Source organism: Crocodylus porosus, unplaced genomic scaffold, assembly GCF_001723895.1.
Source record: "Crocodylus porosus isolate Cpor-Errol unplaced genomic scaffold, CroPor_comp1, whole genome shotgun sequence".
Classification (NCBI taxonomy): Eukaryota; Metazoa; Chordata; order Crocodylia; family Crocodylidae; genus Crocodylus; species Crocodylus porosus.
Window position 1 is genome coordinate 216056586 of NW_017728886.1, and position 23424 is coordinate 216080009.

General features: G+C 43.4%; 1 long non-coding RNA gene across 1 annotated transcript in view; it reads left to right on the forward strand.

Annotated features, from left to right (window-relative positions):
• The first annotated feature begins 1754 nt into the window (after nt 1-1754).
• The window catches only part of LOC109319682, a 37368-nt gene continuing 15698 nt past the window's right edge, over nt 1755-23424 (forward strand). The window contains exons 1-3 of the long non-coding RNA XR_002103589.1: nt 1755-1767; nt 2828-2831; nt 19958-20060. This is a non-coding gene — a long non-coding RNA (uncharacterized LOC109319682). The remainder of the gene's footprint in view (nt 1768-2827; nt 2832-19957; nt 20061-23424) is intronic.

Below are 23424 nucleotides of genomic sequence, written 5' to 3' on the forward strand. Positions count from 1 at the left end.
GGGTGGCTCTCCTCTGGACCCTCTCCATGTTGTCCACATCCCTCTTGAAGTGTGGCACCCAGAGCTGGATGCAGTACTCCAACTGCAGCCTGACCAGTGTCGCATAGAGGGGGAGGATCACCTCCTTGGACCTGCCTGAGATGCATCTGTGGATGCATGACAAGGTATGGTTGGCCTTCCTGACCACATCCCCACACTGTCATCCCATGTTCATTTTGGAATCAATAATGACTCCAAGTTCCTTTTCTTCCTCTGCACTGACAAGAAGGTACGTCCCCAGCCTGTAGGTATGCCACTTCTTTTTCCTCCCCAGGTGCAGTACCCTGCACTTGTCAGTGATGAAACCCATCCTGTTCTCATCTGCCCACCCCTGTAACCTGTCCAGGTCCAATTGCAGCCTATTCCTCCCTTCTAGCATGCCCACTTCTCCCCACATGTTAGTGGCTGTGAATTTGAACAGGGTGGTTTTTACCCCCTCATCCAAGTTGCTGATGAAGATGTTGAACAGTGCGGGCCTGAAGATCAAGCCCTGTGGAACCCCACTGCCCACATCCCTCCAGGTCCAATAAGACCCATCCACCACCACTCTCTGGGTGTGGCCCTCCAGCCAATTAGTGACCCATCTGACTGTGTAGGTATCGATGCCACAGTCTCCTAGTTTTTTAATGAGAATGGGGTGAGAGACAGTGTTGAAGGCCTTCCTAAAGTCCAGAAAAACTATGTCCACCGCAACATCTGCATCCAAGGATTTTGTGACCTGGTCATAGAAGGCCACCAGGTTGGTCTGACAGGACCTGCCCCTAATGAACCTGTGTTTGTTGCCCCTAAGTATAATCTCCCCTGCTGGCCCCTCGTGGACATGTGCCAGAATAATTCTCTCAAAAAACTTACCCAGAACCGAGGTAAGACTAACAGGCCCATAGTTTCCTGGATCCTCCTTCCTCCCTTTTTTGAAAATGGGAACCACATTGGCCCTTTGCCAGTCCTCTGGTACATCGCCAGAGCACCATGAGTGCTTGTAAAGCCATGCCAGGGGTCTTGCAATGACCTCTGCTAATTCCCTCAGCACTCTGGGGTGGAGATTGTCAGGACCTGCTGATTTAAATATGTCCAGTCCCTCTAGAAGTTCCCTGACTAGGTCTTCTCTGACCCTAGGCCTGGGTGCACCTCCCCTGAAGCCTACGGGGGTCCCAGTGGCAGGGATGACCCGGTCCCTGCTCAGAAAAATGGAGGCAAAAAAATTGTTAAATAGGTTAGCTTTGCTGTCTGGTGCAATGACCAGATTTACTAGCGTGTCCTGAAGAGGCTCCATGTTACCCGGTACCTTCTTTTTACCCCCTATGTATTTTAAAAAGGACTTCCTGTTTTCCTTGATCCAGGTAGATAGTCCTAGTTCCTTCTTCGCCTTGGCCTTCCTGACCACCCCCACCTACAGTCCTGAGCAACAGAGGTATAGTCCTCCCTGGTCATGGCCCCTCCCTTCCATTGGATGTATGCCTCCTTTTTAGCTAGGAGACATTCCTGGATGATTTTGGTGAGCCATGGGGGCTTTTGCACCCTCTTGCCCCCTTTGATCTGTGTTTAGGATTAGGGCTCACTCTAAGGTCTCTTGGCAGCCTCCTTGACTCAACCTATAATATTTAAGAACAAGGCACGGCAGACAAGTAATGTAGGGAGAGTGGTATTAGAGTGTGAGCCAGGCAGGTGCAACAGGGCCACTAGGGGATGTCATGGCTGGCCTGGGGGCAACAAGCCTGTCACAACGATGTAAACAATACCGAAAATTACATGGGCCCTGTTAGCTCATGCTCAATTCATTCATGAGTGAATTTATATACTGCTGCCTATGCAGCAGTTCATGCCACCAAATCCCAATTTTATCAGCAATGCTACAGAAAACTTTATAAATACTGTCTAACTTCAGGAGATGGATAGGTTTTCTGACACACACCACTCTTCTATGCTTACTGGCTGTTAAATGCATGTCCATGCAGAGCATCTGGTTGCTGTGAAACCCAAGCGAAATAAAAGTATCATATTTGCTCAAATCTAAGACAACCCTGACTTTAAGATGACTTCCCAATAAGTAGATTCTATATATATGGAAATAAATGATGCATTTATTATCATTCCAGGTATAGAATCTAATTATTGAAGGGTTGTTTTGAAGTTGTCCACAACCACTACTTTCCCTGCTATAGCAGTTGAGCACATCAGGTGGTTGGGGGGATTAGGTAGCCCCTTTGCCCTATGCCACTCTGTTCTTCCCCCTGTAACCTTCCTATCCCCAATGCCACCTGCATTCCCCCACCCCCAGTTCCCCATAGTCTCTGTTTCTCCCCCCTTACTCCCCAGTCTCTGCCTCTTCCTCTTTACTCCTCCCAGTCTGTGTCTCTCCCTCCCCCCACTCCCAATCCTTACTTTCAGATGCTGGGGACTGGGGAAACCTCAACTTAGATTTGAGATAATATCTCCATTCAAGGTGTAGAGACCCAAGACAGATATGGTGGAATTCTTTTTCACTGTATGCATCTAAATGACTTTTACCCAACCATGCTAATGCCTCTTCCCTCCTCTGACAAAATGCAATCATCCTATAGGCCTGCTGCAAATAAAATGGATGAGAAGCACTCTCTCAGGATTTCTGTTGCTAACATTTTATTAGAAAAGTGACCAGAAATCATGATCCCATTACAAAATTCATGGCACTGATTTCACTATATTATCCACCTTACCGTTATTAGTAGTTGCTTGATTATTACATCTTGTTCCTCTTACTCTTTTCTGTTCATTGTGCTAATGATGAGGGTACCGCTAGCCTGTATAGAGAAGTTAGCCCCAAAAGAAGTTTGAAATGACATCCTTTCCTCTTAGTTGTCATTAACTTCAAAGTCTGGCTCTCACCTTTTTGATACCAGATATTTTAAAAAACCTGTACAATGTAAACAACCACCTTAAATAATTTAAATTTAGTTAGAAAAGAAAACAAGGTCTGATTTTGCTTTTGACTCAGAGGACCCTTGAGAAAAATATGTAAACTCACAAAATCAGAATAAACCTGGACCCAGCTGCCTCACAGAAACTTAACAGTAGTAGTAAGAAATATATGTTTACATAAACTATTGGTGCTTTTGACATTCCACCCAGTTTAAAAAGATATTATATTGAAGTGCTTTTTAACCAGTCCACATCAAATGAAAGTTTTCTCTTCAGAGATTTCTTTCCTGCCCAACTGGAAGGAGTGAGAAACTAATTCTGGAAGGTGCTGTGACTTTCCTATGAGACGTTATTTAGAATTCACAGAGAAGAAAGATTCTTGCAGAAAGTGCTCAAGCTATCTTTCTGCAACCTTTTTCATGTTAATATTTTTTTAAACAAGGGAAGAAGCTGTGTCAAATTTCATTGCAGTATCTTGGCAGCATCTCTTGTGATCGGAGCTAGCACGACAATGACATCCCACCCCTTCAGCATCATTTTGCTCCATGGCGCCAGCATCAAACCTGATATCATGGTAACCACCTGTCTTTTCTGAGAAAAGGACCAAAGTTCTTTGAAGTGGAATTTGATTAAATCCTAACTGTGGGACATGTCACTTCTAGTCATTCTCATTGCTCATGAGACCTGAGTTTCCAAAAGCAGACAGTTCCAAGGCCTGAGTTACCTAGGGTGGGTGGAAAGGAGGTATTTCTTAAGAATTCTATTTACCTGTTAATCTAAACAATTGTAAAAACTGTTTTGATCATTAAGACACTAGAAGAGTAGGGCTAGAGAAGGGGTCTCCTGTCTCACCACTGGTCTTGCCCCATTGCTCTGCTGCAACAGCAGTCAGATTCTCCAGGCTACCCCTCCCTCCTGCCCGCGGGGGTGAGGCAGTGCAGCATGGCATAGCCAGGGGAAGTGTGGGTAAACCTGGGGCCACGCAGGTGCACAGTGGAGTGGTAAGTGTAGTGCATCTGTGGTGCAGCAGGGAGGTCAAGTAGTGGAGTAGTAGTAGAAGGGTGTGGGTGCATGACATGGGGGTATGGTAGGGAAGGCCTGCATGAGTGCATGGTGCAGCAATAGTAGTGGAGCCCTCTATGCACTGTGTGTGGCACAGGCGGGCCATGACTTTCCCTAAAGCAGTCTGCAGGTATGTGGCCCTTGCTGGTCCCTGGCTCCTTAGAAGTTGGGCAGACCTGATCGACAAACTCCATGTTAAAGTTAGGATCATCCCTGTCTAAAACATCACAGAATATATTCCAGTCTTCTTCAAGCCAGAATTGAAACAGTGGTCTACAGGTCCCTTCAGGCAGGATCTCTATAGTAGTCTGCTACATCAACTGAATTTTCAAAGACATCTGATAAGGAAAATAGTATAAGAGATCCATGCTCATCAACTTGACAGGTGCCCTGCCCCCTTCCACAACCTTGGAACCAGAAGTTTCACCCCCTGCCCCAAGTCACTTAGTGTGTGACATCAGAAGTTCCATCCTTATTCCCCTCATATGGTGAGTGATGTCAGAAATACCCCCCACCCTAACCCCAGTCACATGGTATTGGATATCAGAATCCCTGACCCCCTTCTCACCCCTTGACCCCGTCATATGATACATGACATCAGAACCCTACTCCCTGCCCTGGTCACATGGCACATAACATCAGAAACCCTGCATCCCCTAGGCTGTTTTGGTCACCATGGTCCCAGAATTCCCTGCTACCCATCACATGGCACATGACACCACCTGTCACATGATCCATGACATCAAAAAGGCTGCCTATCAGACCTCCCATAGCCCACCCTTCATTCTGGATAGCCCACCCTAAACCACACAGTACAGGCACAACCTATCATATAGTGGGGGGGTTGTGACCCCTCTAACAATCCACCCCAGCACCCTCAAATAATTGGCAGAGGTCTTAGAGGCCTTGGACTTCCCTGAGAATGGTACCAAGCCAACTGGAGCAGGTAGAGCAGTGGGGTCTAGGCTACAAACCTCTATCTGGTCTATCTGCTTTCTAAAATGGACCATGCTAAGGCAGACAAGAGCAGATATGGATTCTTACACTATGCTGGTAAGACTCCTCATCTTTGTTTCACCACGAAGACTTATCAGTTGCCTGTAAAGAAAGCATACTGCAGTGATAGTTTTGAGGGGGGAGGGGAGGAGATCCCCCTAGCCCAAAGACTGCCTGAGATGCCTGAGGCTGATCAGGAAGCCCATGCAAGTGTGCAGCAGGCCTATGAGATGGAGTCCCAGTCTTCTGGAGGAGATGTTGAGGAGCAAATATTGTGGGGGGGGGCTGGTCTTGTACTGGAGTCTGCGTGGGAAGATGTCAATGAGAGAGCTGGTAAGATGCCTGAAGCATGGCTTGGGGAGGGGGGAGGTTAGACCCTGGGAGATGTAGGAAGTAGCTATGGAATGGTTAAACAATGGCTAACTATGTTTTTATCTAAATCCCCTTTGCAGTTAGATGAAGCTTTTTTAATGATCCCAGAAAGTCTGTGGGCCAGCACACCCGTAAACCTGACACTAGAGAAGAGAAACTGCTTTTGCAATGAACAGAGACCAGATGTTTCACAAGATAATGATAATTCTTCAGCTTTTAGAAGAATGCTAGGGATACAATTATTAGGTCCTGTTTCACATCAGTAACATAAAAAGCTCTTGCAAGCTCTTATGCATGTTTCTTTTTATGGTATAATAAAATACTGTTTGAGAATAAGGCTTTTTGAAAAGGGTATGGAATGTGTTTATGATGAGTATGGTCAGGGTGGTCATGAATGATTGTCTTACCTGGTTAGATAAAGATATAAACCAGATAATTCAGGAACTTTGCAATAAGCTGTGCATGAAAAGTGTTTTACGTGCCATTATAGAGATAGGGTATGCTATGAATTGTCTATGCCTCGCTGAGAAACATTTAGCTCAACGTGTAGAATTTTTAAATAGAGTGCATTTTGCTGATGATGCAAGTGCTACTTTATCCATGAAGGGGATAAGCTTCTTGTACCCTTGTGGTAGCCAGAACCAGAGGGGTTACTATCATGAGCAATAAATATATGCTCTTGGAGACATCCAGGCAATTGTTTAGCAGTTAAGATTAGCTAATGCAAACCTTGCAAGTTTGCAACCTGGAAGTGGAATTTGTCACAGTTTAACCAAAGTGTTGAATCTAACTGTTTGCACTGATCATGGGCCCCCAAAATAAGCAAACTACAAGATTAGCTGTTCTAATAGGTTTTTTTTAAAGGTCAGCCATAACAATATCCAATCACCTAATATAATTAGTACATTGCAAGGAATCTAAGAAATAAAAAAACAGGGGTTGAGCTTGGGCAGGTAATGCCAATTTCAAACCTCAAAGTAATGTGGTGTAATTTGCTTATTGGGTGAACCCAAGTTCAGGCAGTAACCTTTCATGATAATTTCTAACACCTTTTGATCCCATAGGGTAACAGCTATAGGACAAGATTGTGAGTGGCTCTAAAGCCAACAGATTAGCATAAGATAAGGCATAAAGGGATGTGCATGTCAAGTGACCAGTTAGAAGGATGAGACAGAAGGACCATCGCTGTACCAAGCCTGGACCCTGGACTCCCAGTGTGAGTGAGGACCAGATCCTGACCAAGAGACCTTCCCAGTGACTCCTTGGACAGCATTGATTGGGGATGCCTGAGCTCGCTGGAACAACTTGGCATAAAGGGACTGCCAATAAGTTGCCAACCCCATGTGAGAACTCTTTGTCATTCTGTCTATCTGTTGTTATTATTCACTATTAGCTCTTTAGTACTGTACTATCTGTTTGTCACATTAACCTTTCTGTTAACTGTTGTATGCTAAACCTTAAGTAAATTTGCCTTTACTTCACTCCCAGCTGGCTTCCTCGATCCAGAGCCCAGCAGCCTAACAGCTGATACACTCACGGTGCCTAGCCAGCCAGTGACATACCCTTCTGAAATCTTGGCAGAAGTGTGGTAGCTCCTTTAATCTTGTATGTTCCCCTGAGAATCCATCCCCCCACAAATGCTGATTGGCTGAGGGGCTCCAGTGGGCCTGCTGTTTGCTGCTGACTGCCCAAGCGGCAAAGATGGAGCCATATTTAAAATTGTAGTTTTCACCACCCTGATGATGAGAAACGAGTGGTGGGTCCCACTCATTTAAAGGTTTACCTTTATGAAAAACACTTTTTAAATAGTAACTTTGTTTTAAAACAAAGTTTGCTATATATTTTTTACTTTTACATATACACAGTGTTTTACTTACTGTGGTCACATCTACACATACGCATTTACTGCACAGTAACCAAAATGACTATACAGTATGGAATGTGTCTACATGTGCACTCCCATACTGCTCAGTAAATATGGTGGCTTATGCTTACTTTGACTTACACATCATCCAGGTATCAAATTTATGCTCAATTAGTTACTGCACAGTAATGCACGTGTAGATGTGTTACTGTGCAGGAACCCAGGGGGCCTACCTGCTGGGTCTGCCCAGCCACTAGGGCTTCTGGCTGGCTACCTCTCCTGGCTTCAGTTTGGGACTAAAGTTAGTCCCAAGTGCTGGTGGCCATGTGGCTGGAGGCTGGAGCTCCCCACAGTGGCCATAGAGGTGCATGGTAGGCTGCTCTGATCTGGGACTAAATTTAGTCCCAGGTTTTCTGCACATGTAGACACTGAACTATTTTCACTTACTGCGCAGTAAATTACTGTTCAATAAATTTAAGCTGGCATAAATTCACATGTAATATATTTAATTTTTATTACAGGATGCTTATTTAGTGGGAAAGCCACAAGCAATTTTTCCACAGCAAGGTAAAACATTATTTAAAATGGAGGGATTATTTGTGGCTGTGTTAATATAAGAACATTAAGTTATAATGCTGCCTGTTCAAACAGAAACACTTCTTCTAAAACAGAACAAACATATTCCCTTGTGTCTTTACCCAACAAGGTACATTTTCTGAAATCAGCTATTGAAACTGTGTGTGAGCAGGGGTTTTATGTGGGGGTAAATGAACCCCATTCACACACTCCCTTCTTAGGCAGGGGTTTTATGTGGGGGTAAATGAACGCTGTGAGTAAAGAGGTAGAGGGGTTAAGCCTTTTCTTAAAATTTATAGTGTGTTAAGCTTAGCTACATATTTGTGAAAAATGAATTTTTAATGCTTAGGCATAACAGTTATATTTCCTAAGTGATCACATGCAGTACCCCCAAGGAAGGAATATCTGCTTCAGAAAATCAGTTCCTAAAAATACCAGAGGGGTGGAGGCTTCTAAAAACACTATTAAAAAGCCACAGAAATGCCCAGTCTGAAGATCAGAATGCCCAAGAACCAAGATACCAGAAGGACAGAGTAGGACATGATAAAAAAAAGAAGAAAAGCCAGTATGGTTCCTCAGAGAATAAGGCACCACCTACCCCTGAGAGAACCATGTGTGAAAACACAAGGATTCACACTCCCAAATCTGGTGATCTGTGCCCTGTGAATACGAAACCCAGGACTGACTGCTCACACACTTCGGAGAAACCTAAGGAGATTTTTCATTTGATTTTGAAAAATCATGATTATTGTGAAAAAAAAAAGGGGATTTTTGGGAGGTGCTGTTATGCATATACATTGCAGAAAGAGTGTGTAGAAAGACCACAGCTTTGAAAGGCCACAATTATTGTCAAAGCAAAGGAGTTAATTTTGTTCAGAGGGGGGCCCATCTGTATGACCTGGACAGCAGTTGTGGTGTGCTTCGTAAGAGTGGAGGACATGATAAACCTAGGGGTAAGAATGAGGGGCTAATCAGTAAATGGATTGTGGGACAAAAAGTAAGGGCATAGTTAAAGATGAGGGTGGGGAAAACTAAGCACCTGCTGAGAAAAAATAAGAGAGCCCTTAGTGATGGTGGTTTAGAAGACCCTTTAGAGGAACTCTCAAGTGCTTTGCCTCCTCCAGGACCTGTGGAGTTAGAGAGCCAGGTTAGCAAATATAATTTAGAAGACCCACTTGAGGGGTCCTCTAATGAGTCTTCTAAATTGTATTCACCATCTCAGCTCACTGGCCCTGCAGGTCCTGGAGGAGGGGGAGCGTTTGAAGGTTCCTCTAAACTACCATCACTAGGGGATCTCTTATTATTATGTAACAGCTGCAAAGGCTTGCTTGGCTGCAAACTGAGTGGGTGAAATGTGCCTATGAACTTTGCAAGAAACATGGCAAAAAGTTTGCAGAGGATGCAATAGCTTAGCTTTTCCAAACACAGGGTATGCTGAATGCACGCTTTTTACTGGAGGATTTGAACTGTAACCAGAGCCCCCACTGCAAACCCCCAGGCTCTGATTGGCTACTATGGAGCCATAAAAGCAGAGGGAGGGAAAAGAAGACGGGAGAGAAGCAAGAGAACATCACTAGCCTGGAGAGAGGGGTAGAGACTCACCCCCTCCTCTGTCTTGCCCTGGGCAGAGGGAATGGAGCCTTAAAGTCTTACTGGAGAGCAGACTTCAGGACAGAGGAGATCCTGAGTCATCCTAGGAGAGGCTGATGCAGGTCAGAGCTGTGCAATCAGGGACACAGGTACCCAGGGAAAGTGTGGTGAGGGGCTGGTAAGCTAGCTGGGAGAAGCTGCCTGGTCAGGGACCTGCAGAGGTAAGACCTCTGTTTGGGCTGGAAAGGCTTATATTGCAGGAACAGAGACCTGCAGAGCAAATTCCCTGTCTGCATGTGGAGGTGTTGGGTGATAGAGACTGCCCAGAGGGGGAGCAGGCTATAACAATCCCAAATGAGCATGGGTGTGTAAGGGGGAACTTAACCCCTAGTGTTTGTAGGAGGTGTACTTTTCAAAAAGAAACTAAAAAAAAGAAGCCTACTACCTGCAGTGGCTGATCAGAGGCTTCATTTTGCTGAGTTACCAAGAAAGAGCAAAGAGTCCACCAGAGCAGCAGAAGCTTTGCCTCTGCCACCTAGTGGTGGATCATAGTTAAAGCTATATTGCCATTTATTGTTAAGGCAAGTGGAGTGTGACCAGAGGGAAATCAACCTGGGTTATGGGGGGAGGTGGGTGGAGGGAAACTGTTTTAAAGTGTTATAATCAGGTGAATGTAATCACTGAGGTTCATTGATGCAAGTGGAACCACCCAGTGTGGTGGAATTATTCAACTATTGTTGCAATTGTAAATTCTATTCAAATTGTTTTTATTAACTATTGATATACTTCTCTTGATTAATCATTTCTTTCCTGTATATAGTTGTGTATAATAAAGAAACCCTTTTGTTTATTGGACAAAGTAAATTCTTGGGCAGTGAGGGTGAGGGACACACCTCTCCATGGGACATCTCAGTCAGCCAACCTGCTTGAGCAGGTTCCCAGGGCTACTGGCACCCTGGGGATCTAGAATCTGGCATATTGTTTGGCCTAGCATACTGGCAAAGGTTACAATTATATTTCTAAAGGAAGAAATTAAAATGTGTAAGTGAAAGTCTCCATAAGAAGAAAGCAAATAAATAATCTAAAAAATATTTCAAATTTTAAATTATTGTTACATGTAGAATTTTGGGGGGCTGAATCATCACTTTTGAACATTTGGATCCTGAATTAGCACATTTTCATACATGCACTAATTTAAATGTACTAACATACACTTAATGTTAACCCTGCCAGTTTTAAAAGTCTTGCAAAATGGTATCTTTAATCCCAGAATTTAAAAAAAATTGAGTTAGACCCCCCAAAATCATGATAGTCCCTTAAAAATCGTGACATACTGAGTGCCACATATTTGAGTTTTGGTTACTGACCTCATGGTTTTTGAGTTTTTAGGATTTGTGTTTTCAAGTTCTTGCCACCCAACTCCTAAAAATGTACCTTTTAATGAAAAGATGGATGATTTTCACAGAGTCACTTGGCTCCAAAGTTGGGGTTTTAAAGAAAAAAATATCAGGAGAAGTAGTATAAAATTGCAAGATCAGTAACTATTTTCTGATTGACTCTGAAAGGAATCCTTGATTGGGATTAGAAGATCTTGTGGAGAACTATGGCCTTCTTCCTGGTTCAGAGCCATTGTTAGGGAGAAGCTTGAATTTTTAAATTCATGCAGCCTCCTGATTCATCAGGAGAGCTTGAGAGCTGTCAAAAACTAATGTGATCTCTCTTTGGCTGAGACCATAGAAAGGTTTTTGTAGATATAAATAACTTTGGGGACAGTTTGCCATACTGCTATGTCATCAAGATCAGTCTTGGCAAAGGGCTGTTACAGCACAACTTTGCTAAGTAGATCCTAGGAAAGGCTCTCCTTGTTCCTACTGCTCCCAAAGCAAGGACACTATTCCACTTACTTCACAACCACATGACAGCTAGGGGCATACATAAAAAATTGCAAGCTTACCAGGTATATAAAAGATAAACAAGCACAGAGAACCAATAAGTTTGAAAATTCATGTTCTTTCCATTGTCATGTCTTAAAAGAGATTTGGATCACCTCAACAGCTCAGTATTCATATTAAGACAAGATAATCCCACATAAACTATTAAATTGAGCAACCTTGTATCATTTCTTAAAATCTGTGCACATAAAATAACCCGATACCTGGCAAAGCACTACATGGCAATACAGAGTTAAAAAGAAAGTTTCAGTTAGTATTTTGAGAGGTGTAGGGGGACACTAGTTTTTGGGCAGCTCATTGTCTCCATATGAACTGCCCAGGCTTTTGTGTCCTGGAGAGGTCATTCCAGCTTCATCTTTCAAGCAAGATTTATGTTCAGTGAGCATAATTCTCCCTTGTGAGACAAACGGATGCCTACTACTACTAACTGATAGCATTTTTGGTCATTATTAAACAGCCTTGAAATACATGGCATTTGCCAGAAGAGGGAGCAATTGGCCTACAGACTTTCCTACCGTTGCTTCAGCAAGCCTTCATTTCTGGCATTTTAAAACTATATTTTAAAGAAGCAAAGAAAGAAATGGAGTTCTGCTTTTTCACAGGTATAATTTTAGATACTTGATACATGTCACCATATATTTCACACTTTCTCTGGTGTAATCAAGAAGCATAATAGGAAGAGAGACCGAAATGGTATTTAGCCAAGTGAAGAAAGTACTTCCTGAGATCCTCTGTGAGTTTTAATTATATTTCTGGAAAAAGTAAACATACTGTTTGACAAAGAACTCTCACTGTTCTGAACTGTTCTTTGTCAAATGCCGTGTACCCTCAGCCCTCATTAACGTCAGCCCCCATCTTTAAGCGTACGTATGGGGGCTGATGTTAATGAGGGCTGAGGGTACACGGCATTTGACAAAGAACTCTCAGGGTCTTGCAAGAATCATCCTATGATATGAAGATGTTCTAAATAAAATATGAAAAAAGAATTAATTTTAAGATTACCTCCCTACAGCCTTCATTTGCGTGCATAGCTCTTAGTCATGTCAGTTGTTCTGACTCATAAAAGTAGGCCAATTGGCTTCATGTGCGTAATAATGGCAGTATTTTAGAATTTAGTTTAAGGGTATGAAAATATTTATGGACTTCTTATTTAGCATTTTGATCAGTCTAGCTATAAATAAGCCTATCAGAAGTGAAAGGCTTAAATATATTCAGTGTGTCATACAATCTCTGACTGTGCACTCCTTAAATAAATATCACACATTCAAAAGAAGAAATGCATGAAGAAATGAAACATAAAAATGTTGTGGTGAAATGCTTTAGACAACATTAGTCCCTTCTTTGTATTTTTAGTATAAGCTACTTGTTTGAAATATATATATATATATATATGGACATACAGATATGTTGCCTTGAATGACATCTATATTAGCTTAATATTTATAACTTTTCCACTTGTGTCAGGGAAAAATTCTTCTAGCACCAGTTTGAAGGATTTTATTAAATAGATTTTCTGGCAGGCTACAACAGGGGTGGTCAAACTTTTCAGCAGGTGTTCCACAAGTTATAAGGCCCACTTCTCCCACTTCTCCCAAAGTGCCACTCTGATCCCCACCCCCGCAGAGGCAAGTGAGTTTGCACACCCTGAGGCTCCAGAATGGTGGCGGTGAGGTGTGAGTCTCCAGACACATGGGGCAATAGTGTTGCTGTTTTACAGCCACAGCTGTAATAGCTGTCTTTACCATGACAGCCTCAGTTGAGGTACTGTGTGAGGCTGAGTCTCAAGATACCTTCAGTGATATGTTTGCCATGTGTCCAATGACAGCTTCAGGGCTCACACTTCACATCGGATAGAACAAGCAGGGTCCTGCTTTCCTGACAGGGTGCTGTGTCTTCAGTGCTATATGCTTCAGGGATAGAGCAGCACTCTGGCATCTGCAGCACCTTGTGAGTACTTTCAGAGCCCATGACATTGACAGGGAGACTTGTATCCTTGGGCAACTGTATGCCAGAGGCTGCCTGAGAGGTATCACTGGGGTCCCCTGGAACAGCCTGCTCCATAGGTGACTGGTAGGGGGTGCCTGGGGGTGCACATGCCCCCTTTGTCGGGGCCAGTGCCCCCCCGACAACTGGCACTGATGCTGTTGGTAGGGCTGATGCCCCCCTGACAGGGTCGGCAGCTTCTGTGGGTGCCCCCCCCTCCCCAGATTCAGGAGGCACCAGTCACTCATGGCCTGCTCCCTCCTCACTGGGTATCTCCTTCAGTGGGACCTCTCTTAATGGGTTTGCCCCCAGTTGCACTTTCAGAGCCCAGCAAGGCACCACCCTCAAGATTTGGGTGATTCCATGGGACCATTGAATGAGGTATTTTAAAGTCTGGCTCTGGGTCCCCAGATCTGGGTAGAACTGGGGATACCTGGGATAAAGGGTTCAATGCAGTGAAGCACTGGAGCACACAGGACAACATGAGCAGTGCACTGCTGTATTTCTAGAGCTAAGGGGCAATGATGGTGGGTCTCACTCTGAGCTTGGAGTTTGCTGTGGGTATGCAGACACTAGACAATGACTGTTAGCCTGGGTTGGCCTCAGGCAAAGGTGTAACTAACATCTGTGTGCCCAGAGGTGTGCATGTAGGACTGATGAGTGCCAAACAGTGGGGAAAGGGAAGGAGGGAAGTCAGTCTTCCTCAAGGCAAAGATCTGAGTGCTGCTGTTTCTGTCTTGCACAGGGATTGTTCTCCCACTCCTCCTTGGCTGGACACAGGGGGCTATTCTCCCTCTCCTTCCCTATAATGGGCAGTGGGTGCTGTTCCCTCTCTTCCCTCCCTCCTGCTGGCCAGAGCAGCAGGAGCTCTATTGTTCTTCCCCTCCCTCCATCCAGGTAGTGGGGATCTTCTCCCCCTCCCCTTCCTACAACCAGGCACTGGCAATGGGAATCAACAGCAACTGGTGATGAGACAGTGGCTGAAGGAGAACATGTGATAAGTGGTGGCATGGGAAAGCTTAAGGATACATCATTGCTTCTCTCATAAGCAATGACTGAGATATGGGGTTGCAAGAGGGCCTGACTGCTACGGGGGAATATAAACCCACTGGGTTTGGAAAATGCTGTTCAAAGGCATCTGACGTCATGTAACCATATGTATAATCCCACTGGAAGTACAAACCCAAACCCAAATTTTTACTGCAATATTTGTGCACAGGTAGATTTGGTATATGGTAAACCAGCACTCTGAAATATGCATATGGCCAGACAGATAGACATACGGATGAAAGAATGGTTGTGATAGTAGTGGTGAAGGCAGGGAAGTTTGAACCATGGCAAGCTTTACTCAACAGGTTCTAATCCAATACTACATGGCATACTTATCAGGCCTGGTAGCTTCAAACACATCACAAGTTACCCCCTAAACTGGAAGCACTGTAACTGGGTAGGCTAAATAACAACGCCGAGTGACAAAGTCAATTAGTTCACCCATAGCACTGCACTGACAAGATTATAATCCTTTCAGTTTAGGAGACCCTAGTATAAGATTACTTGAGTGTCCTGTTGCTGGACATAGTAATGTATTTTGTAGATGTACCTAATTTCATCATAAAATAACCAATCAGCAGAGTACACTTCTCTTTGATTTCAGGACTTAGTTAGAAACATTATGTGCTTTAACCTTTCATAGAAGGCAGCAAGAATTGGTGGCACTCATGAAGTCCTAGATGCTCAGCATCTCAAAAACACACAGGAAAGAACATGAGGATATGAGACGGGGAGGGACTTCCTAGGTTATCATGTCCAGTTCCGTACTGTCATAGACAACCACGTGATATAACTCTTAGCCTTTACCCCTACTATTGTGGAGCTATTCCATAACTTTATTTTTCTGTGATGGCTAGACACCTGTATTCCCAGCCTACATTTATTTATGGTTATTTTGTACCCATTTGTTCCTTAGCTCAAATGTTTTTTTTTTTCTTCCCTTTTTTTAATCTCATGATGCATTTAGAAAGAACAATCACACACCATTTAGGCCTTTGTTTTGTTTAGCTAAAGAAACTAAACTCTTTTAGTCTTTTTTCATGTGATAGGCTTTCCATTCCGCTGATCATCTATTAGTTCTTTCCTGGACCTGCTACAGTGTGAAGTTATTTTAAACATAGGTGACCAGAATTGTTCACAAATATTCAAGATTAGGTCACACCAGTGCCTTAGAAAAGTCTTAAAACCACTGTATATCTCTGCTGGACATAACGGAACGTGTATATCCTCGGATTATACCTTTTCATAGTTTCAAAAAAATGGTGGCTCAAAGTCGACCTTTGATCAGCTAGTACTTCTAGGTTTCTCTGCTCCTCTTTTGTTTCCAGCAGGTGAGTTTTCAACTTATAGATATGCTCCTGTTGTGAATCCCTAATTTTCAGTCCATGCTGCAAGGGCTCTCTTATTTTTAACCAATGATTAACTGACATAAAATGTATTAATAGACATTTTATATTAATATAAAATATATTAATAGACATGGGAGTGGGGCCTGGATCCTGGTCACCCCCTTTCAAGAGAAGTAAATTCTTCACTAGGCAAGTCATGCTCCCTCCTACTTTCTCTCTTGGCTATCACTGCTCTATTTCCCTATCCCACTCCACCTCTTCTTCCCTGAATCTTTTAAAGCATGGTGGTTTAAGCATTCATCTGAGAAATGGGACATATAGGTCTGAGTTTGAATAACTAGATCCTACAATTATTTATAGCATTTGTTAATATTTCTCTTTAAGCTGTATCTAGAGAAGTCACCAATAATTAGAAATCTAATTAAACTGTGCTGGCCGCTGATTATTTTCAGGTGGCAATCATGCTGATGGCTGCCAATTTCAGGTGCTTTTTATGCTGGTGGCTGCCATCTTTTTTTTTTTTTTTTGTTCCCTCTCATGCCGCTCATTGGCCAAGAGCCTGGTGGTCTCCCTGTCCCTCATTGCTTTTTTTCCCCTGGCAGCCATGGGTGCATTCAGCACCCAAAAGCAGCCACTGAAAAAGAAAGAATACATCCTCCTAGGGGTGGGGGGCTAATCTGAAGTGGTGGGAGCCATCAGAGGGAGTGTGGGGGGAGAGATTAGGAGTGGGAAGGGGATGACTGTGGGATAGGCAACTGGTATAAAATAAGAGCCAGATTCCCAATTCCAGCCCCACCCCTTGCTGTTTCAGTTTAACCCTCTCAGGTCTGCACAGCCTGCTTCCATCTCCCCTCTCCTGCCAAGTATAGTTGTATTCCCCAGGGCCCCAGGCTGGCTTAGAACTGCAGACCTGTCTGACCAGCCAGTTTGACCCCCCACTGCACCAGTAGCTTAAAAGCACATTCACACTTCATTAAAGTTCTTAACTTTTATTGCCTATGACAAACAAGAACACAGGAGAAGCAACAACAGTTAATCTTCATTGCCTTACACATACATAAGCAAACTAAACAAATGAGTGAATTCCTTGACAATGGTCCTGTATAGTGCAGGGCTGGTCCACTGCATAAGGGCTTCAGGGGTAGATTCCTGTCCCCTCACTGCAAAAGAACCCCTCCCCTCACACACGCATAAGATTTTACTTGTTAAATGCAGGCATGTTGCATCCACCAGCAGCGGGAGGTAGCAATCTGCATCTCTGAAAGTTGAATCATAAACAGAAATGGCACACTCAGTGTCCACAGAGTTGGTTGGGGTGTAAAGGCAGACTTTTGTCAAGGCACACAGATGTGGGAACTGGTCACAGACAGATGCCCAAAAGCACAACGACAGGCATGGGCTTCAGTAGCTGAGAGTCAAAACTCATTACAGTCACCTGGTAAAATCCTCATAGCACTGAGGAACAAAGCTGATGGTTGCCTGAACCACTGGGGATGATACCTGTTAGACCCCAACTCCATGCGGTGCCCAACAACTAGGGAGATGATGATCCAATTGCTCATGGGTCCTGTTACTCATTAGCCAGAGCAAGCAGGGAGCAAACACCAGCACACATTGCTCACAACAGTTTTATTCAGAATAGAGAGAGCTTCAGGCAAGCTCCCTCACAGACACACAGCCCATGAAACAAGGAGAGCAGCCCTGAACAATAGTTTTTTCCCACATTTATACACTTTGGTTTATACTCATTAACATTTATTCCACCTCTGTTCCTCCTTTTGTTCCACCCATTTCTCCTCCCATTTCAAGCTGTGCCTCTGCTTGCTGTTTGCTTCATTAGCATGGAATGCCTATGCATTTTACTCATTTACATGCCTTTTTGTTTTGAGCACTTGTCTAAGGCCTTGACTTCTCTGCTTTGATCAATGGGCAGACTTTGACCAAACCTGGAAGGTTCTGGAGCAGGCTTGTTCAACATATGGCCCGTGGGCCACCATGAGGCCCACCAAGACATTTTCTGTGGCCTGCGGTGCTGCTATGGGAAATAAAAGTAAACATGGTTTCCTTTTGTTCCCACCCCTTGTCCCTCCCCCAGCCCCTCAGCAACTTCCTAATGTCTGCTGAAGGGCTGGGGAAGGGACAAGGTTCCCACATGCACCATGCGTCAGCTTGACGTTGCTGAAGAGACTGCAGACCTGCCCGGCCGGGGTGCCACAGGTAGGGGGGCCAGGCCAGGCCAGGCTGGACTGGGCCAGGCTGGGGCTGGGGCTGGGGCCAGGGTCAGAGCGGGAAGACGGCACCTCCCCTGGGGCTGGACCGGTGACTGTGGGCTCCTGGCACCGGTGTGTGTGTGGGGGGGCCCTGCCTTTCACAGGGGGGGGAGGCTCAGGGCAAGGGTTGTGCCCTGTGTTGCTCCACTCTGCCTCAAATAATTTCCCACCCCTCTAAATTAGTGGTTCTCAACCTTTTTTGTACCAGGACCCATTTGTAAACATAGATGGTCAGTCCTGATCCAGTGTCCCTCACTGCTCCTACCTCCAGACCCCAGTGCCCCAGTGTGTGGGGCATGGTGGGGCCCCAAGTAGCCCCTTGCAGGCTGGAACTCTGCCAGCCCACAAGAGAAAAGCTACAATTATATGTTTTTTCTCCTTTAAAGGAGAACTCATTTTTAAAGTTTGCTCATGACCCTTTCATATATTCTTGAGACCTACTTTTGGGTCGCAGCCCATGTTTTGAGAAACACTGGCCTAGATCATGCCCGACCAGTGCTGTCCAACATCTTTTTGAACACCTCTGATGATGGAGAGTCCACAACTTCCCTGGCCAGTCTGTTCCACTCCCTCGCAGTTCTAACCTCTGTGAACAGAGGCCTGGTACTGGAAATACAGTGAGGTTTTCAGGCTCTGTTTTGTGCCTTGTCAGTTAACACATGGACAAAAAGAAAAGGCGAAGAGGTTTTCTCTTTAATTTCTCCCTCCTCCCATTGGCAAGAAGCTGTTGGAAATTTCTTCCCAAGGTCTTGTTTGACTGGTGGCAGGATGCCTCATGGGGTCCAGGTCAGGTACTGTTTTTATTGTTTTTATTTTGGATTTTAAACCACATTTCCAGACGCATTTCATTGTCACTTCCGGCAACTTATTTGGTGTCAAAGGTCATGTGACATCACTTTCTGTGAGGTCTTTGAATATGGCTCGTTGGCCCACTGGGTGATAAAAAGTTCATGATCCGGCCCCACATTCAAAAAGTTTGGACACCCCTGTTCTGGAGGCTTCTTCACCAATCACCATTCATCTTTTTGCATTTGTTCATCTCAGATTCTGTTACCAGTTACGTGTTGTTTTTCACATTTTACTCTGTTTTTCTGTCTCAGATTGTACCATCTTCCACATTCCTAAAACTTTACATCATTTACAGCATGCAGACTGACACAGACTCACTTGAAAATGGTTGACACAGTTAAGATGGTTACTTAGCATAAGCAAATGGCTGGCTTAGACATCATTCTGCCTTGTGGTTAGCAGCTCTGCTAGGCCACAGGTCATGTCTTTATTCAGCTGCAAATACAGTGCTCTCCAAGATCCAAATATTGTCACCCCAACAATACCAGTAGAACTGATGGAGTTTGGCAGCCACTTCCTGGTACACCTCTTGTTTTCACTTGTTCTCCCAACAGCAGGTGGACAGCTGTTCTGAAGTCTTGCCTTCCACCCAGCTTATCAAATCCATCACCTTGTGGAAATATGCTGACTTTCAAACCAGGTGAGAAGGTCCATAAATTGGATGGTGCTTCCTGCCATGAATCTCACCTGATCCATGATGTCAGCCTGTTTCAGGAGTTCAAAGAGCTTGAGGATGCATTGTGTGCCTGGTGTGTTCTCAAGTTCCTCAGACACAGATTGCTTATAAACGCCATATGCTTGGCATGGTACTGCAGAGCATTGAACCAGGAATTCCACCTGGTCAGGACTGACTCTGCACAAGTGCCATGGTTGTAGGTAGCTTCCTGGTTTGAGTAGCGATGGAAATACAGAATCAGAACTTGAAAGAAGTCTTAAAGAAATTCACCAGGCTATCCATGGCAGGGAACTGCTTCCAACAGATGTCACCTGCTAAAGACGTGTGCCTTGATCATGTATGGAGCATTATCAGACAGGGAAGCTGAGATCTTGTTGAATTCCCAGCCATAGGTCATGACCACCTTAATCATAGCCCATGCAGCAGCAGAGTGATTGACAGTTTCTAGGTGGACTGGCTTGGTTTGAAAAACAGACAGGTTGTCATCTGTCCAACTCCCAGGAACAATTAAAATGTGCAGGACATAATTATCTTGTTCGTCATTGGCTTCATCAGCCCCTATGGAGAAAGTCATATTCGGTCACTGCAGTGTTTGTGGAGTGGATGTGTGCAGCTATCACTTTAGTGAAATATTTCTGAGAGAGCCTGTTGGCACATGGAAGACTTCCCCGACTTAGAACATTTTTCTGGAAGTATTCCCGTAGTTCAGGGTGTGTTTGCATCTGTGAATGCCTTGACTAAGGCAAGGGTAGCCTCTCTTCAGGCTACAGTGATTTCTGTGACTCTCTTAAACATGGATGACATTGTGGTCTGCTTCTTGCTCTGTCCTTCGCCATCTGCTGAAGCCTTCCTCTTCAGTTGCTGATTCTAAGTTCAGGTTCTGATTCTATGTGTCCATTCTAAGTGCTGACTGATTTTTCTGGTCAGATTCAGTGTCACATTACATGCTTACCAAAACAATTTGCTACCATCTGCATGAAGGGTGCATTCATGGTACTGCTTCACGCAATCCGTGGCAGAAATGTGCTTTGCTTTATGGACTGTCTTCCCACTCAACCCCTCATATGTTATGTAATCTAGTTAATTAGTCATTACATCAAGTTGGGACTAGCCTGTAAGTCAATAACCCAACGAGAGAAGGCTGCCCACCATAAACCCTTTTATTTAATTTGCATAAGGATTGGCTTAATTAGTGAATTGCCCTATCTGCATTGAACACATCTTTACCTGTATTTCTGTCATCTTGAACAACACATAGCCTCTAATACTGGTGTTCCAGTCATGATTGCCGTTTTTGTTTTCCCTAAATAATAGTTTTAGGATTTGTGCTAGTTGTGCAAGTTTCCACAATTGTTGCTCAGGCTCCTTGCGTTTGTACACTAATATTTTAGTTCTTACTGGTACCATCCACTGCTTTCATTAACTGTACTGCCCAGGGGTGGATCCAGAGGGGGGTACACTACTTGACAAAATCCTGCATCCACCCACAGTATTTCCTCCCTGACCACTGTTCTCTTTGATGATAGTAGTTTTTTTCTCCTTGATATCCATCTTCTGATCCTCTAATATTCCTTCATCCATAATCATGATATTGTTTTTCCTTTTCCTGTGTATCAAAACCAAACATGTAAGTCTCTCCCAACAACTTGACCTTATTTCTTCGTTGAAAGCTCTACTCATTGGTTGTGCTAGTCTTTGCCTCAGAAGACCTGTATGCTATATACTCCAGTGGAGTCTATCTGGTGGGATGTAGTTCTTTTTATGTGAAGGCCTCCCAGTAGACAAATATGACAAACTTTTCTCAGAGCAGCAATTTACAATTTTCTCCTAAAAGAACCAATGATTCCCTTTATCTGCTTCTTGTTACATATCTAGTATATTTGAAAAATGTATTCTTATTTTAAATGTTTTCAGAATTTTATTTGTTTTTAGTCCTCTCATTTTTCTTTCTGATTGTTCTTATAACTTCTTCAGTCATTATATCTCTATTTTGAAGGTCCTCTTACACTACTTTTTATCATCCTCCTGAACTTCATTAATCTCAGTTGTCTCTTCTTGCTTTCTTGGATTTTGCTGCAGTGAATTTTGATTTTTTTTTTACCTCCAACATTTATGCTCTTTATTTTTCTGATCCTATATTTCTACTCCCACACAGTTCGTGAATGACAAGTTATTTTCTTTAAATCATTTTCCATTCTTTCAGGGCTTTCTTTTTTGAAGTACAATAGTTTTGTGTTACTGACCTTTTAATGGACTTGTATCAGCATATTACTTTCATTATAATGAGCTCTGAGATGCCCTCCAAGTTTGTTTTTAATAATTAACTTATTTCCAGTAATTAAGTTCAAAATAGCCTTTGAGTGTATTTAACTGAATGCTTACACATAACACTTTTTTCTTTTTCCTCTCCAAAGAAGAATTTGAGAAGTAGTATGCATGTCTGTATGTACACATTTAATGCACATTAGCCCAATTTAAGGTTCATTAAGGGTTCACACCTGCATGTGTGCATCCTTAATGTGCCTTAAAAATGGTTATTTTAGGCTATTCAAGCCTAAATTTGATACCTGCATAAATTTGATACCAGCATAAAGCAGGCGTCACATTTATGCATAAATAGCTAAGTTGTATTAGTGAAAGTGTAGACATGCTAATACGCATTAACACGGTGTGTGTCAATGGATAGACATTGCATTAATGCGCATTAGTGTGTCTGCACATATGCTATTGTGACTTAGCTATTTGTGCCTAAATTTTATGCACTTTAATGAGCATTAGTGTGTCCATATGTAGACATATGCCTAAATGCCTTAAGCAAAGGTACATTCAGTTTAAGTGCACATAAATACACATGTAGACATGCCCAGTGGGTAGATCTGAAGTTTAATTAAATCCTCTGTCTCTGCACATGTGCAAAGAGAAGAATCAGCCTCCTTAGAAGAGCCCTAAATCACCTAAATTTAGGGCTTAACAGTTACTGAATTTTTCCAGTGGGGGTTCACGATGGTCATATGGACTGAACAGATGATCAATGGAGAATTAAGGGATGTGTGAAAACAGTCCTAGCCTATGTACCCCTTTACTTACAGGCTAAGAATTCCCAGTCTTGTTGAATAGTTAGTCAGTCCTGGGACTGTAATGCTAGTCATATGAGGCTTTCAAGAGGTGTTTTGCTATTTGGAGCAGATGGCGAGATTGCTACTCTTGTTAGGCTTTGGAAAATCCATGTGATCAACACATCCACATATTGAGTGTATATTTCTAAGACTAAAATCATTCCGTGGGATTGGGGAGAGGTGAGGAATATGTTTCTGTATGGAAGTATCTAAGTATAATAATGTACTTGTTTTGACAAAATCTTGTAAAGTCATTGTTACAGCAGCAAAATGGGGAAACTGGTATAAATACTACTACGTTTACTGGCAAATGGTTTTATTAAAGGAAAATTATTCAAAAGTACTCCTAATATTGAAAACAGATTTTATGTTTGTTGAGTATTTTGCTCTCTAACATCTGAAGTTGACATTCCTGGTTTTGTGTAGCTGAGCTTAAGGGTTCATCTTAGCGCATTACCTTCCTTTCCCCTCCTCCATCCTTGTAAAGTCACAAAAATATAGCACTCAGGCCTGCACTTAATCGAAGCATTAAAAAGAAGTGGAATGAGAAAGTAAGGGTAATATTATATCTTTTACCTCACCCTGTTTTCCCCACGGACTATTAAAAATGAACAACACCTCTGCAAAACAAGCCTCTGAAGTGAAACAATGTAAATTGGTGGCATTACTGGGCAAAACCAGAGCACAAGCAGGAAGGCTCTCTCAGCAAGACAGGATCTTTTAAATACAAATCAGCTTATACCAGGAGAATCTACTTATTTCCAATGACTATTTTCTTACTG